This window comes from Mytilus trossulus, unplaced genomic scaffold (genome assembly GCF_036588685.1).
Source record: "Mytilus trossulus isolate FHL-02 unplaced genomic scaffold, PNRI_Mtr1.1.1.hap1 h1tg000070l__unscaffolded, whole genome shotgun sequence".
NCBI lineage: Eukaryota > Metazoa > Mollusca > Bivalvia > Mytilida > Mytilidae > Mytilus > Mytilus trossulus.
Window position 1 is genome coordinate 3,377,088 of NW_026963294.1, and position 17,921 is coordinate 3,395,008.

A 17,921-nucleotide genomic window follows, 5' to 3' on the forward strand; every position below is an offset into this window, starting at 1 on the left:
TACGCTAAGCCTATTTATACATTTTGAACAACGTAGTTTGAAAATTATCAACAGCAAAGTGTGGAAATTTCTGTTTTTACACCTTAATCGAAACTTGAAATGTTGACAAATTGACAAACTTGATTTAAACTTTTGTCGAGTAAAATCGCCCAAAATGATAGGTAAGATAGCACATACTGTTAAAAACATGTTTTTATAATGTGATTATTCTTAAATGTATATTTTGAGATTCTAACATGACGTCCTTCAAACGCATTGAGTACACATCCGTGGTAAAATTTGAATATATTGCATGGGCTGTCCCGATCGTACTCCCACGTCATATGCTTTTTTATGAATGAGTTTCGCACCGTCATAAAACGATGACGTTAGAATATGAGCATTTTACGGGAAAATACACGCTTTTAAATCCGAAAATCATCACAACATGGAAACGTAAAAAAACGATGCTAAAATGTGTTATAAGCCACATTTGTTGAAACATTTAAGACATATAAGTAAATTATTATTTAAATTAATTAAAAACTATCTATATACGTTATTTTAAATATTTTAAGCATGTCACTAATTCAGTTTGCTCCGTTTTTTTACGCCAATTTAATAGTGCGTTTATTTATGGGAATGGAAAATAATCGCCGCCACCTAGAGCGCTTCGATCCAAATAAATTGCCGTATTTGACCTATTAGAATCGAAATAATTCATAGGGGCTTGAATATATCTAGATTTTACCACGGGTTGTCCCTTTATCAGTCAGGGGCATTACTTAAACAAGTAACAATTAAAGTTACCTATACAAGTAATGTTGAAAACGAGGCTAATTTAAATATAACTTATATAAGTTATTTTTCTGAATATTATTTTTATAGGTGTCCAAGAATACAGATTTTACTAGCTTTAAATAATTTTCACATTTATCTAGTTAATTTCCCCTTGATATATAAAAACTATTTCTTCAGAAACACTAATTAACTTTCCGACGCACTTATCTTTCATACCGACGCTTCTGGGTCAAAGATTGGTCTCTTGGGACTATTAAATTATATTTTTCCTCTAAAATCTTGAAAGGTAGACTGATATAAATAGATATATACTTGTGAATTAATTAATACCTGAAGTTATTTTTAAGTTGTAACCTAAATCAATTAAATATGTGCCTTAGATAAGTGTTATTGCAATTTTTTTCAAAAATATTTTAAATAACTTATTCAAGGAATATTTTTGTCATTATTTTCAAAGTAACCCTTTATCTCTATACTCCTCTAATATCTGATAAATTCTTCATTTTATGATATAAAATGTTGTTTAAAATCATGAAAACTACATTAAGTCTATATTTCTATCGAAAATTAAATAACTCTATTAAGTAATTTTATTACTTTTGAAATAAAAAATTACTTATATATTAAGTAATTAAAAATAATAACTTGTTTAAGTAACGCCAATGACTGTTTATGCCGATATATTCAAGCCCCCATGAATTATTCCTTAATTATTCTGTAATGTATACCTCTAAATCTTAGAGTACATAGTCACGTTTTAGTTTAAATTGGAATTTCTAGTATTCTGAGAAGATCGGTGATATATGTCATTTGTGATTTTGTTATATAGTTGCTTGTGTGTGCCTTTTGGGACAGTCAGATGTTACAGTGTGTACCTATCTTGACTAACTTTCACGTCATTTCACGAATATTTGTTTCATTGGAAATTGTTCTCATTCATTAAGCAGTAAACATATTTTTTTTAATCAATCACCTTGATATCTGGTGTTCTCTGACTTAATTTCTAAATTGGCATCTTTAAAAATTTGTAAAAGTTATCAACGGTATCAGGATTATAATTTAGTACGCCAGACGCGCGTTTCGTCTACATAAGACTAATCGGTGACGCTCATATCAAAATATTCATAAAGCCAAACAAGTAAAAAGTTGAAGAGCATTGAGGATCCAAAATTCCATTTAGTTGTGCTAAATACGGCTAAGGTACTAGTAATCTTTGACTGGGATAAGAAAATCTTTAGTGTTTCGAAAAATTCTAAATTTTGTAAACAGGAAATTAAGAAAAATGACCACATTATTGATATTCATGTCAACACCGGAGTGTTGACTACTGGCTGGTGATACCCCGGGGACGAAACGTCTATCAGCAGTGGCATCGACCCAGTAGTGTTAAAGTTATCAAAGGTAACAGGATTATTATTTAGTACGCCAGACGAGCGTTTCGTCTACATGAGACTCATCAGTGACGCTTATATTAAAATATGTTTAAAACCAAACAAGTACAAAGTTGTAGAGCATTGAGAATCCAAAATTCCAAAAAGTTGTGCCAAATACGGCTAAGGTAGTCTATGCCTTTGATAAAAAGTGATAAAATATACTTTACCTAACTACTGATTTTCGAAAAAAGTTTGTTTTAAACAAAACCTATTTTTATGATCAGTTGAGAAAATGTCTTTGTAGCTCAAATTAGTTTTATATAAACTAACGTTTTTGTTTTACAAAAGAAATTATCCATACCAATCTAAATATGGTCATACAAATTTTTACAACATCCATACACCAACGGTTTTTTTTGCCAGACAAATTCAGAGCAGCATATTGTCCTACACTCCCTATTCAAACGGTACAGACAGGTGAATTTTGTTGTTTTTGTTAATCACCCATGACAACATCAACATAATATTTCGAATGTTATGCATCCCACTGTAAAATCCGTACAATCGACTACAAATGAACAGAGTAAAAATCTTTCTTTTCTTGTAAATAAAGACAACAGTTGTATATCGCTGTTTGAAATTCATAAATCGATAGAGAAAAAAACAAATCTGGGTAACAAACTAAAACTGAGGGAAACGCATCAAAAGTAAGAGAACTACGACACAACAGAAACACAATATATAAATGTTGCACACAAATAAACGAACTATAATATATATGAAAATGGCCATTTTCCTGACTTGGTACAGGGCATTTTAAGAAAAAAATGGTGGGTTAAACTTGGTTTTGTGGCATGTCAAAACTCCCACTTAAATGGCAATGTTAATTATAACATTAAAATGACACCATTACATACCAGAACTACAATACAAATAACATCAATACAGTCAATACTAGTATCTAAAACCTCGACAACTCTATATCATTAAATGTGTTTTAATCTCGTTAACTTTTTATATATAATAAAGTAACAAATTCACAACACGATAAGCTGAAATAAATATACCCCTTCAACTCTGTTATATTGTTTATATCTTTACGATTAATCAGTTATATATACAGACGTAATTTAATTACATTTAAAAACATAGTCTATATTTAGATTGTATTCACAGTAAATACACTATGCTAAACATAGATGCATAGACCATTACGTTAAACCTAAAATTAAAATGTTGGACACAGTTTTAAAAAAATCATTAATGACGAAGGGTAGAAATTCCCATGTTCATGTTTAAAACGAAAGTAAAAATATTGAAAGATTGCCACAATTTTGTTAGGTTATTGTTGAGTAGCAGAGGTCGCTTAAAATGATAGGTAAGATTGCACCTGCTGTTCAAAATAATGTTTTCGTATTTGAATTATTGCTAAATGTATACCTTTCAGTTTAAGAGTAAATAGTCAAGTGTTTAGTTCAAATTGGACTTCAGTCACTTCTAGTACTCCGAGTAGATCGATACGGTAGGTCATTAGTCATTTTGTTATTTGGATTTCTTTTTTCTTTTTGCGCCTAACATTTAATTTTCTTTTTTTTTCTTTTTTTAGTTCAAATTAAGGGGGAAATTAAATGTAAAACACACGTTCTATGTGTGCAAGTTCAAAGCTAGGATTCGTGTTTAATGGTGTTGTCCTTGATTGCTGTCTGTCTGTCATGTTTTGATTTATTTGTATCATTAACAGTGGGTTTTTTTCCTTTGGCGCTGTCAGAGTGAGGCACATGTACTCTACTTATCGAGATTGAAAGCTGCACGTTACCCTCGGATTTCCGTTCTCAATTTAAAGTTCTCAAATTATTCAAATATCATTATCAAACACGTATTTAAATACTTATTTCTTTTTTTGTAAATCTAGGTATAATGAGAGATCACGGAAGTAGCATTGTTGGAACGTTACAACGATTGCCCTTACTGTTCTTGATGGATGCTCTACTGAGAATGTATGCAACTCAAATGATATCAACATCCGTTTTATACATGTGTACGTAAATTATAATGATGGTGCTTTTTGTAATTTCGAAAAACACATACACAAATTCACAAATGCAATTAAGTATTAAGGAATGTGAAATGTGTCAAAAAGACTAATACAACCTAGATACTTAAGTCCTTGTCTACCTAAGAATCAGGCAGTGGTGAAAACATGACAAAGAAAAACCCACTCTGGTTGACATTAATTTATGTTCAAAATGTATAATGATGCAAAAATATACCATTCGTTTCCTTGTCCTCTTCTGGTAATTGGAGATAAAATATAATGCACTAGAAATTTATCAATAAAGGGGAACTAACTCTGTAATTTGCTATCCTTCTAACCAAAGTTTATCTTAAGATTTCTCCAGTTAACAGACACGCAGACACTAAAGACCTACCATTTCTCACTTAAAATGGGATTGCTAGGTAGGTGTTTTCTTCAGCCATGTTTTGATTATTTTCAAAATTGCCTGTTTCTTACAAATACTATTTTAATGGAAAAAAAGGAATGCACGACTGTATACTACTTACATAAGATACAAAATAATACTATTGTATGAATACGGCATACACTTTTTGTAATATATAGATTAAAAACTGGCGAAAAAGAAAATGAAAACGTTATCATTTCTGAAGTGTTGTTTGATACCGATTTGTCAACAAACTCTTTCATCGATACTTTGATACCGATTTGTCAACAAACTCTTTCATCGATACTTTGATACCGATTTGTCAACAAACTCTCTCATCGATACTTTGATACCAATTTGTCAACAAACTCTTTCATCGATACTTTGATACCGATTTGTTAACAAACTCTCTCATCGATACTTTGATACCAATTTGTCAACAAACTCTTCCATCGATACTTTGGTACCAATTTGTCAACAAATTCTTCAATCGATACTTTGATACCGATTTGTCAACAAACTCTCCCATCGATACTTTATTACCAATCTGTCAACAAACTTTTTCATCGATATTTTGATACCGATTTGTCAACAAACTCTCCCATCGATACTTTATTACCAATTTGTCAACAAACTCTTCCATCGATACTTTATTACCAATTTGTCAACAAACTCTTCCATCGATACTTTAATACCAATTTGTCAACACACTCTTCCATCGATACGTTAATACCAATTTGTCAACAAACTCTTCCATCAATACTTTGATACCGATTTGTCAACAAACTCTCCCATCGATACTTTATTACCAATTTGTCAACAAACTCTTCCATCGATACATTGATACCGATTTGTCAACAAACTCTCTTCCATCGATACTTTGATACCGATTTGTCAACACACTCTTCCATCGATACTTTATTACCAATTTGTCAACAAACTCTTCCATCTTTGACTATTTTATAAATTGTGACTGTTTATTTAACGCATCATGTAAATGTAGCGGAATTTGATGAGACTGTTTTTAAAGTGAGAGGGTTAGCGCTATAGAACCAGGTTTAATCCACCATTTTCTACATTTGAAAATGCCTGTACCAAGTCAGGAATATGACAGTTCTTGTCCATTCGTTTTTGATGCGTTTTGTTTTTTGATTTTGCCGTGTGATTATGGACTTTCCAAATTGATTTTCCTCTGAGTTCAGTATGTTTGTGATTTTACTTTTTTTTTTGTAGATTTGGCAATTGCTGTATTTTTACTTCTGCTGACCAAAGAACAACTCGGAAAAATATACGAGAGTTTGGTTTGCTTTCTTTTCATAATAGCGTTGTGGTCATCTTCTTCGGAAAACAACATATGGAACACCCTTATTAGATTGGTAGCAAAATATCATACGTTATTCACAATGACGAAGGAATCATCGCAAATACTGTTGTATTATCTCCTCGGAGTTACGTTTTTAACCATTGCTATTGGCTTAAAAGTGATGAGTTTGATATCAAAATTGTGCGTGTATTTTCCCAAAAGACTAGTGATAATTGGAATATGTTTTAAGGTAGTTTCTGTCTTAGGTGATACAATGACTGGCGTATTTGCACCGGAATTTCTTAATCAAGTTTGGGTCAGTTTGTATCATGTTGCTTTAATCATTTTAACGTATCACTTATTTAACATTAACATGAGTATTTATCTAATTTTACTTCAAATATACTACAGGATATACTGGCCGAACACACAGTATTTTGTTATTAACCTTATTATTTTTTCTGTTATGGGGAAATTTGATATAGAACGAGTGCTGCGTTTGCTAAAAAATAGAATAACTGAAATCCATCAAGATTATGCGAGCATAATGAAAAACAGAATTGTTTACGTTCTCCTTCCTTTTGCAATTGTGTTGACAATTTCTATCCCAATATTGTTATACAGCAATAACATTATCCAAGCTGGGACTATTTTTATGACAACAATTACTATAATGTGTACGACCAATATAGGAACGATTGCCTTTATAACAATTATTACTCACGTCTGTTCTATTTTCCCGAAAACAACGATTTGGTTTCTACGTGGGCGTAACTACGGAATGAATACCTCGGAGCTCTTAACGCCTGCCTTTGTCTTGGGTATCTTAGCAATCCAGTCATTTCAGAGTGATGTAAAATTTCATGGTATGATGATGTGTTTTGGAATTTTTCTTGTTGCTAGTAATGTTCTAGAAGAAGTACACAAGATTGCTGATTCGTTTCTGCTGGAACTTGGAGCATCGGGAGGAGGAATTTTAAAGACATGCAAAGCGGTAACAACTATCATTGTATTAATAATATGCCCAATTTGGGTGGTTATGAAATTTTATGAAATTGGATTTGATTTAGGGATAATATGGTTTCTTGTAGCTACTTCATCCTGGATATCTGTGTGCATTGATTCAGTAGGGTCTCTGTCAGTTTACCTCTTGTTGGTTTTAGATAGCTTTAAATCGGAACCAATTGAACATTTAGATGAAATAATGTATGGCATTCGTGCTGCCATCGGAATAGTGCATATAGGGTTTGGACTTCTTCAAATATGCTTTCTCACGTGGAATATAACCACGATTCAATGGAGCTGGTTTAGTTGTATTATACTTGCCATTCTTGTTTACACTACTTATGAACGAGTAACCAACGGATGGAACGAATTTCAAAGGCGTCGAACTGCAGTTCATAGACTGTCATTTCTACCAAATGCAACACAAGAACAGCTACTTGTTTTCAACGATGTCTGTGCCATCTGCCTTCGTGATATGACATCAGCCAAGATTACTCCCTGTAATCATTTCTTTCACGAATCATGTTTGAAAAAGTGGTCGTACATTAAAGAAACGTGTCCAATGTGCAATGCCATCATTAATACTGATTGGTTTGTTCAAAGGTTGTTAAGAACTTTGTTGAATGTACAACGACATAACGTTCGTTTGCCTGTCAACACTTAATGAAGAACCAATGAGTTTGATTTTTGAAAACTGGTTTTCTTTTTATATTATGTTAATAACATTAACGGTACCAATTTTCCTGCACCAGATGCGTATTTCGACAATACATGTCTCTTCGGTAATGCTTGTTGCCAAAATATTTGAAATCCAAAGCTTATATAAAAGATAAAGAGCTTTAATCCAAAAGGTCCATAAAGTATTAATGTGTGAAGCAAATTAAGATTATATTATATTTATCTTGAACAATACACAATGAGTAATAATGACTATATAGGAAATATGTCTATTGATGGAAAATTCCGTCTTGATGCTCTTTTCATGACATCACAAATATTAATTTTCTTTCTTTTTTAATTTCGCCGATTAAAGAAGACAGGTACACTTCTGTTGCTTTTCATTCTGGAGACATAGATAGCTTGCGTCGATATAATAATATGTTTTGTGACATTTCAGCTGTATGTGTTATATTGTTTATGTAATATTATTGTATACGTATGTAATGTTTTTTAAACTCTTGTTTTGCATTGTGTGTCATATAAATAAATCTTTAAATACAAGGCTTCGTGTTGAATACCGTACTATAATTGTTGAGTATAACTTATTATGACTTGGATGGAGAATTGTCCCATTGGCACTCTTACAACATCGTCTAATATATATCTTTAGTACATGTTAAAAGAGCAGCAACGTCTCTAGTAACGTTCGAGTTGAGAAATATTAACTCAAAACAAAGGTTCAGTGGAAATATGACTACATGTACATACACAAAGTGGGTTGGATCTCAATCGTTGTCAAACCAGTAAAGAATAATCTTAACAATTTTGTTCCTTGATTTTAAAAACTAATATGTGTTCAATAAATTTGATTTGTATATTCAAGGGGTACAATCAAAATCACGTGATGGATATACACACACCGGAAGTAACAGTCGAGCAGACCGCTTGAAAGGTAAGTAGTCGTATTTACTTGTTTATATCAATAAAATTTAATAAATAAGGTAGTGCACCGAATGTCGGATACTATCTAGTTTTGAAATACACAATTATCCTTGCTGGAAATCGTGCAGTTAATGTTAACAATTCGACACAGTTCCAAAATAACTGTGTCGAAGTGTTTGCAATAACTGCACGCTTTCTATCAAAACAATTGTGTATTTTAAAACTACATACTATCCGACATTCGGTGTGCCAACTTATTAATCAAAATGTAATTGATATAAAAAAGAAAATGCAACTTCTAACCTTTCAAGCGGCGAGTTCGACTGTAACTTCCGGTGTGTGTATATCCATCACGTGATTTTGATTGTACCCCTTGTATTAAGGTTGTGAAATGAGATAAAAAGTACATACATACCGTGCATGTTCTACAATTTTGTTAGCAACGGACGAACGAACCCGTCGCAATATCATCTTTGCAACCTTTATGGGAGGAGATAAGGAAATATTGAAAAACAAATGACATTAGAAAAACGAGGTAAAAGCTGTTGAGGTATTTAACATGTTTAATGAAAGACTAACAAATCTAAATATTTGAAATCAAATTATAGCAGTAACAGAATCTTGTCTCAATAGTTAACAGGCTATTTATATTTCAATGTTTATCTTTTCAGCTTCGAATATAAATAAATATTTGAAAAAGCACGAATGATTATTTTGTCGTGTTAGGTCATCTTACATGGGTCGAACTAATGCATGTAACTTTCTCCGTGGGTATCACTTGCTTCCGAACATTTCATTGACATATTACATACTCTAAATGTTTAAACAATCATCAATAGTATGTTTGTGATCGATAAAATTGTAACGATAAATAGTGACGAAAGATACCAGAATAACTATCAAACTCATAATTAAAAATAAAAAAGACAAACAGACAGATAATAGTACAAAATAAACAACATAAACAAATAAGATCGAGCAACACAATTTCGACCAAACATTCGGGATGATCTCAGGTGATATAAAAGGGTAAGAAGATTCTGCTTCACATGTCGCACCGTCGTGTTGCTCATGGTATTACAAACCCAGTAAATATGTTTAATTCGGTTGGTTACTTTTATGAAACTGTTATTTCATAACGGTCAACCAACTCGTGATGGCATCCGTCGAATTTACGAAAAGATGATTTGAACTTCATCATTTGGAATATTGGTTTAATAGCGTGTGAGCAACAATTCAACAAATCATGATAGGAAATACAAGCCATGTATTATCGTTTCAATTGGGAGATATATACATGTTCTCCGTATGCAGGCGCTGCCGGAATGTTGCTACATAGAACTAGTAAGTTCACACTGTGGAAGTTGAAATCATCTTTATTGTCGTAAAGTTTTGTTTTTAACCTACCTTCATTGTCAATTTCTAGATGGAAGTCAAGATATGAAGCAGACTCAACTGTATATAATGTATCTTTTAACTCTTGTTCGATGGAATAGATTCGTTCAACATAGCCACCAAATTTTGAAGTAGCTAGTATGAGAACATTATCTATATAGCGGGAAAAAAGTAAAAGGATATTGCTAACTTCTTATCTTTCATTCTTAGCAATTAGAGTTATGAAGTCAGCCTCGTTATAACAAAGAAACAAAAGAGTGGCGCAATTGGTTCTTATTGAAATGCAGACATTCTGTTGAAAAAACAACGTCCTCAAAAGTAACAAATATGTTGTCAATCAAGAAATCAAGCATCTTGATAATGTCAGTTTCAGAGATTTTTTGTTTGAATCAGTCAGATACTTTACAACGTTTGTAAATGTTGGAATGGTATATGTTGAGGTTCCAAGTGTATTGTCAATACCTAATTCATTTATAAAGCAGTTGCTGTAATGAGTTTTTCACACAAAGACGATGTTGTTTTGGGCTTCATCTGCTGGGACAATAACATATTTCTGATGGCGGCAGGACAAGCTTTTTCCAACATTTGGGTCTTTGAAGATTGATGAAGCCAGGGTTTCGATAATATTCAAGCAAAACTACTGTACGTAGACCATTCTTTTATTAGAACGAACAACATAATAATATGCAGCAGTTTCTGCCACGGGAGATAATTAAATCATTAATATAACAATTTCAGATTTAGAACACTATATAAAAAAGAAGATATTGAGACAACTATCCACAAAAGACCAAAATGACACATACATTAACAACTATAGGTCACCGTACGGCCTTCAACAATGAGCAAAGCCCATACCGCATAGTCAGCTCTAAAACTATGTATTTACTACCAATCATTACACAATTTCTTTTAAATTGAATCTTTTTCATCAGATATTCCATTGAAACACACACTACAAGATGGACACACACTAACAAATAAATAGTGGGATGCAATTGTTTTTCTTATGGATTTTGTTATAATCGAATAGAAGTATAAAGGAAAACAATGATTCTTGATTTGTTATTTTATTAAAAACGTTCAAAGTATAAAATAATTATAGTGTAACTACTTGTACCACTCTTGTAATTTATTTTGTAGGTACCATTACAAAATGCATCTCTTATAGTTATATCCAAATTCTTTATAACATGTGGAGCAATCGATTTGAATTCGTCGATAGTCACTTTACCATCAACTAAAAAAAGGAAAACATATTAACCAGATAATATTAATTGATTATTTTTTTTTAATTGCATAACATTTGATACCCTTTTGGCATCATATCATTTGAATAAAATTGTAACAAATTAATATTTGTATTTTGTGGCTCTTTGATAATCATTCTTTAAACCTGGATTTTCTCCTTGTTAACAAACCATAAAAAGCATCTAATATAATATATATGGCATTCATGGGTATGTTTGGGGGAAGCAAGAATAACAGTACAGTTATTTTAAGATATAAAGGAAAATAGTGATTTAAAAAATTCTTTTAAAACAACAAATACATGAGAAAAATTGATTTAAATAAAACAAAAGTTAAAATACAAAAATTACCTACATGTATGGTGCAGATCTCTTTTAAAACTTCCCCTTGATGCCTACTTTTACACCTGCATTTCCCTGACTATCGCCATAAACGGATCCTCCAATTTCGAAGTTTTCTTGTTTATGGGAAATTCCAAGATCGAGCCTTAGTTCACTATCTTCATTTGTGGTCAGACTTCCAGTTACGGCGGATTCCTTATTTTGGACTAGAGTGAAACTTGCATAAAATGCTGATAGAACAAAGAAGAAATTCAGTGTTATGTCCTAAAAAGATAAATATCTATAGACATTGTTTGACTGACTAAAAAAACCAACAACACATTACTTGTCTCTTATAATTACTTCAATATTGCATTGACAGTTTTCTTTTAACATAACTTCAATATGTCATGATCAGTTTTTTATACTCATTACTTCAATATTTTATTCACAGTTTTCTTTTACATATTTTATCATAACTTCAGTTTGTCATTAATAATGAACAGTAGTATACCGCTGTTAAAAATTCATAACTCGACTAAGAAAAAAACAAATCCTGGTTATAAACTAAATCTGAGGGAACACATCAAACTACGACACAGTTGAAACACAACATTAAAATGTAACACACAAACATACATTTTAAATACATTTTTATGTAACAATGTCCAGTTTTCTTTTATCTTATAACTCCAACATGTCATGAACAGTTTTCATTTATCATAACTTCAATGCCGTAAATTGTGAAATGTTGGCGTCGCGATATTTTAGCGGCTTCCTTTTGAAAGGTATATGTTTTATTTTGGTGTGTGTAATGTTGATGCTTCGTCCAAAAGATACGTTTGATTTTGGATCAACAGTAGTGAGCCAGCTCATTCCTAGTTTCATTTGTTAACCCGTTTATTGACAAAATATCATTGAAATTATCCAACTAGAAACACGACAGAGCTAACCGAATGATTGAATTAGATACGGATACACTTGGGAATAATTATGTATACCGTAGGTCAAGGCTGAAGACAAATATGAAAAAAAATCTCTCTTAAAATAGATTATTCATTTTTATTAACCAACTTACTACAATATGTATAGAAATGCCCATGTTTTATAAAAGGAAATTTCGACATCTGGTCATTATGAACGGAGAAATTGCTACAGCCAGTCATTACGAAATCTCAGTCATGCATTACGAAATCACACCCGTGCATTACGAAATCACACCCGTGCATTACGAAATCACAGTCATGCATTATGAACAGATGAAACAGGACATCGATTAAATAGAAATGTCGTTTATTTCTTTAAATACATTTTTTTATTTTTGTTAAACTTAATATCATACAAACAAGTTTAAATGATGTTCAGTGTATTTTGACGACTTGAAACGGAAATATTTCACAGCCTTTTTCGAGTACGACTTTCGATTATTATCACGGTTTCATTTCCGTTGTTCAATCCTCAGAAATGCAGACTTTATATTAAGAATAGTTAAACTGTCTGATTTATTCGTTTGTGTTTTCTCTTATTTTTGAGAAATTGAGATAAGACGTGGCACGGTACTTGTCTATCCCAAATTCATGTATTTGGTTTTCATGTTATATTTGTTATTCTCGTGGTGTTTTGTCTGATGCTTGGTCCGTTTCTGTGTGTGTTGCGTTTCGGTGTTGTGTCGTTGTTCTCCTCTTATATTTAATGCGTTTCGCTCGGTTTTGGTTTGTTACCCCGATTTTGTTTTTTGTCCATGGATTTATGAGTTTTGAACAGCGGTATACTAATGTTGCCTTTATTTATTCTTCCCAGCTACTTTATATTTGCTAGATGTAATGAATTTCAATAGCATAAAGTTAAGTACTTGGATGAGAAATCAGAAATTGCATCTGACAGTCACAATGTTGACCAAAATTCCATCGCGAATGCGAAAAGACAAGTTGAAGTTCAGCTATGCAATTCCTGTATCTTCTTCACGGTAAGTTTCTTAATAAATGAACTTTTATTAAGAATGGGCATTTCTATACATATTGTAGTAAGTTGGTTAATAATTGACGATAAAGGATCACAAGGAGTTTTGAATCCCATTAACGGTATGTTATCAGCAATAACTTGGCATATATATGCATATATGACACATGAGTATGAAAATGCATTGCTGTGTTTTCTTAAAAAGCTCAGAAAATTGATAAATTGATCATTCGGTGAAAACAATTAAGCGTTGTTAAATGTTATCATTAATTTCTTTTACGATTTAGCTATGTATAGAACTATAGGAAATATATGGAAGATATTATGACATAAAATATTTTCGACATAAATTATCACAATATTATCGTACCAGTACACAAGTTCGGCTTAAAGCTTTTTATGTTTGCTGTGTGTTCGTGTGTTTAATTTTAGGACGATGTTTTGTCATTTGTACTATTTTTTGTCTGTTTGTCTTTTTTTCATTTTTAGCCATGGCGTTGTCAGTTTATTTTCGGTTTATAAGTTTGACTGTCCCTCTGGTTCTTTCGTCCCTCCTTCAATGGATCAACCACTTAAACTAAAATAAAGCCTCCACGAAAATAACCCAATTTACGGTATGTCATTGATAGTTTTCTTTAACATAACATCAATATTTCATTACCTATACAAGTGTAAATTGATTACAGACATGTCTTGTTGTCACGTGATAAAACAATTACATCTCACTCGTATGCAAATTCATCTATTTGTTAATTCAAAGGTAAAAATAAATCGCGATTAACAGACAAGTGATTACAACCTTATATGATTATATGTTTTGCTGATTTTAACACTTACATGTCACTTATAAAAGTGTAGAGTCAATACATTGAAGTGTTCAGAAAATATGCAATTTTCAAATAAGCTAACATTATTTCTCATTTTACTGACTAATACATTGTAATACCTATGATGTTGAGTAAAACCATTCGGAATCTGAGTCATTAATGCTTTTTTATTTCGTGTTGTTATCGTGAATTAAAACGTTCTTTAGTAAAGCGTCACCAATGTTTCTTTTTGTAGAAGAAACGCGTGTCTAGTGTACAAATGTTTGAAGTTGGTATCTATGATTAGCTTTTCCTCGACATTTTATTCTATCTCTTGAAAAAGCTGATTTTTGTGTACTGATTTTAATATAGTATTTCAATAGCTAAAACTAAAAAGGAAGAGCATGCAGATATTTTATGGATTTATCATTTTCAAAATGGTCAAATTCAAAAGTGTAACAGCCGAGAATGAATCAACTCTGAAAAATTTGTAACACACACACTATATACAGTGTAAACGTTATCATAGGTACAAAAATACTCACCATTGTGCTATGTTTTTTCACTGAGATGATCAATATAAGATTGAAATTTTGTCCTTATATTTATATAGTGAACTGATTTAAAAATTGTAACGGATTTTGCAACATTTGGCTAATAAAAAACAGATCTGCGGCCAAGTTTCATTATTAAATAAATGTTGTTCTTTTGGTGCAAACATTTCAAATCCGCCCTCTGGAAGTTTGTAAGATACGATAGTTAGACCACATTATACGCAGGGGAATTTTGACAATGTTAATGTGTAACATTTTTATATGACACTAACAAATGTGAAAGAATCATTTAGTACCTTAGTACACTGTATCAGTTTATCCGATCTCAAACATGTATAAAAAACATGGTATTTCAGAAATGTATGTAACTTTTTACTTGTGTCGAATTCGACATTAGTTTGTAAACAACATGCCAAGAGAACCAAACTTTCTGTATTATCATGTAACTATCTGTTTGTCCTTAAACCGGATCTTTTTTATGCACTTATGTCTTACAAACATATTTGTAAAGTTGTTATCATGTTCATAGGCATTTGATTTTTTTAATGTTATTTTCTTTTAACAACATGATGAAATATGTATTTCAAACATTAGCTTGTTACAGAATCCTTCATAAACCCCCTCTCCTCCTGATGTCCCCTGTTACATTCCACTAATAACTCACTTATTAGTTTTAAGATTCATAGTACATTTTGTTCATCAAGTATGTATTAAATAAAATTATTTAACATGTTTAATATAACTATTCATATGTTTTCTAAGAGTTGATAAAACATTACTTTTAATTGTGAAACATATTGCTTTGCTTATTGTTGAAGGCCGTCCGGTGACCTATAGTTGTTAATGTCTGTCAGATTTTGGTCTTTTATGGGTAGCTGTCTCATTGGCAATCATACCATATCTTCTTTTTTAGATACTCTACTTCTGAACTCATTAAGAAAAATCGAGAAAACATTAACATTTGTTTGTCATTTGATCAGATAGTAATAGTTTTTTTTAAGTTCAAAAACCAACAATATAAATATATAATATTATTTACACTTATCGTTACCGCAATTCAACTTGATACATTTTAATTAATATATATGTAAAAGAGGGATAAAAGATATCAAAGGGACAGTCAAACTCATAAATCTAAAACAAACTGACAACGCGATGGCTAAAAATGAAAACAAAAACAATCAGACAAACAATAGTACACATGACACAACATAGAAAACTAAAGGATAAGCAACACGAACCCTACAAAAATATAGGGCTGACCTCAAGTACTCCGAAAGGGTAGGCAGATCCTGCTCCACATCTTATTCCCGTGGTGTTGCTCATATTTTTAACAAATCCTGAAAATAGTCTTTATCGCTAGGAAACATTCATGAAGATGAAGGGAATTGTAAATGCGACGAAAAGAAAATATCCGATATCATTTTGTGAAACGGTTATTCCATAACGGTCAACCAACCCATGATGGCGTTCGTAAAATGTAAAAATGATTTCAACCTCACTATTTGGAACTCTTGGTTTAATAGCTGCATTGTGAGCAGCAACCCTCTATCAAGAAGCTCATGATAGGGAATGCAAGCACTGAAATATCGTATCAATTGGGAACTGTATACCAAGTCTGCAGGTGCTGCTTGAATGTTGATACTTAGAAATGGAAAGTTCACAATTGGAAAACTGAAATCGTCTCTCATGTCGTAATGTTTGTTTTCAACCGGCCATCCTTGTCAATTTCCAGATGTAAGTCAAGATATGAGGCCGACTTAACTGTGTCTGTTGTATCATTGTGCTCTATTTCGATGAGAAGATGCGTTCAACATAATTTTTTTTAATTAGTTAGTAAAAGATCATCATCTATATAATGAAAAGTAGAGTTAAAGGATATTGCAAACTTTTTATCTTTCTTTATTAAAAGTTCATGTATGAATTCAGCCTCACAGTAATAAAGAAACAAGTCGACAAGAAGAGGGCATCATTGATACCCATTTTAATGTCGACAGACTAGTGAAAACACGTCTTCCGAACGTAACAAGTATGCTTTCAATCAATAAATCAAGCATCATAATAATTTCAGTTTAAGAGAATTTTTCGTTAGAATCAGTGTGATCCTTTACAAAGAAGAATTTATTAGTCCCGTAGACAAGATACTGTATCTATGTTTGCTATTTTTTTTATGAAACTAAGTAGTACCAACTCTTTCAATTTGTCTTTTAGTTTGAAATGTGGAATACTTGTGTAAAGTGTAGAAAAGTCATTTTTTTAATACTATTGCAAGATTAAAGATAGTTAGATTGTATGTACTGTCAACGATCTTTGAAATTTGTAAGTGTCCACATCTGATTCACGCCACCTCTAGAATAGGCAGTCTCACAATTACGTGGGAGACCGTCTTCGATTGGTGATCAAATAGATGTTAATGATTTAAAACGAGCTTTCGTGGAGCACTTGGAAGACCCAGCTTATATAATTCTTTTAATTTAAACTGAATTTACGAGTTGTGTTTTTCTTGGTCAAATAATTAATCACTGTGGAATTTCAAATGCCTTTTTTATTACTGATTGTGTCATTTCCTGACTACTGATTTGATTATAAGCATGGAAACTATCAGTTTTCCACCAGCAGTATCCATCAAATTCTAATAAGAGATGATAACACTATTAGGTGTATGCCTCATACGCGTTATTCGAAAGTTGCTTTCTTTTTATCGCAATAACCCAGTTACAAATATAATTTAACACATTGACTTTTTTTCAACTAAACCAGATGTATTGCACATCCCGTTGTAACAAAATCTGTACAAAGACATGTGTAAGTTTCGCATTCGTCTGTTCTATCACTACCAAACATGCTTGTGCTTCATGTAGTTTTGGCATACATTTAAAAAAGAAGATGCGGTATTATTTTTAATATATTTCCTAATTCAGTTTTGCAGATGTTTCATTTACTTTTATAAGTTCCTGGTTTTCTAAAGTTATGGTAGTATAAAGTAAAATCTCAAAAATACTGTTTTCTGCGTCTACGATACATTTCTGTCGTATTTTTCTATGTTTTTGTTGTTGTTGTTTGTTAATCATTTTACATCAATCAGGCCATTAGTTTATTGGATTAATGTTTATTTTTAACTTTTGTCATTTG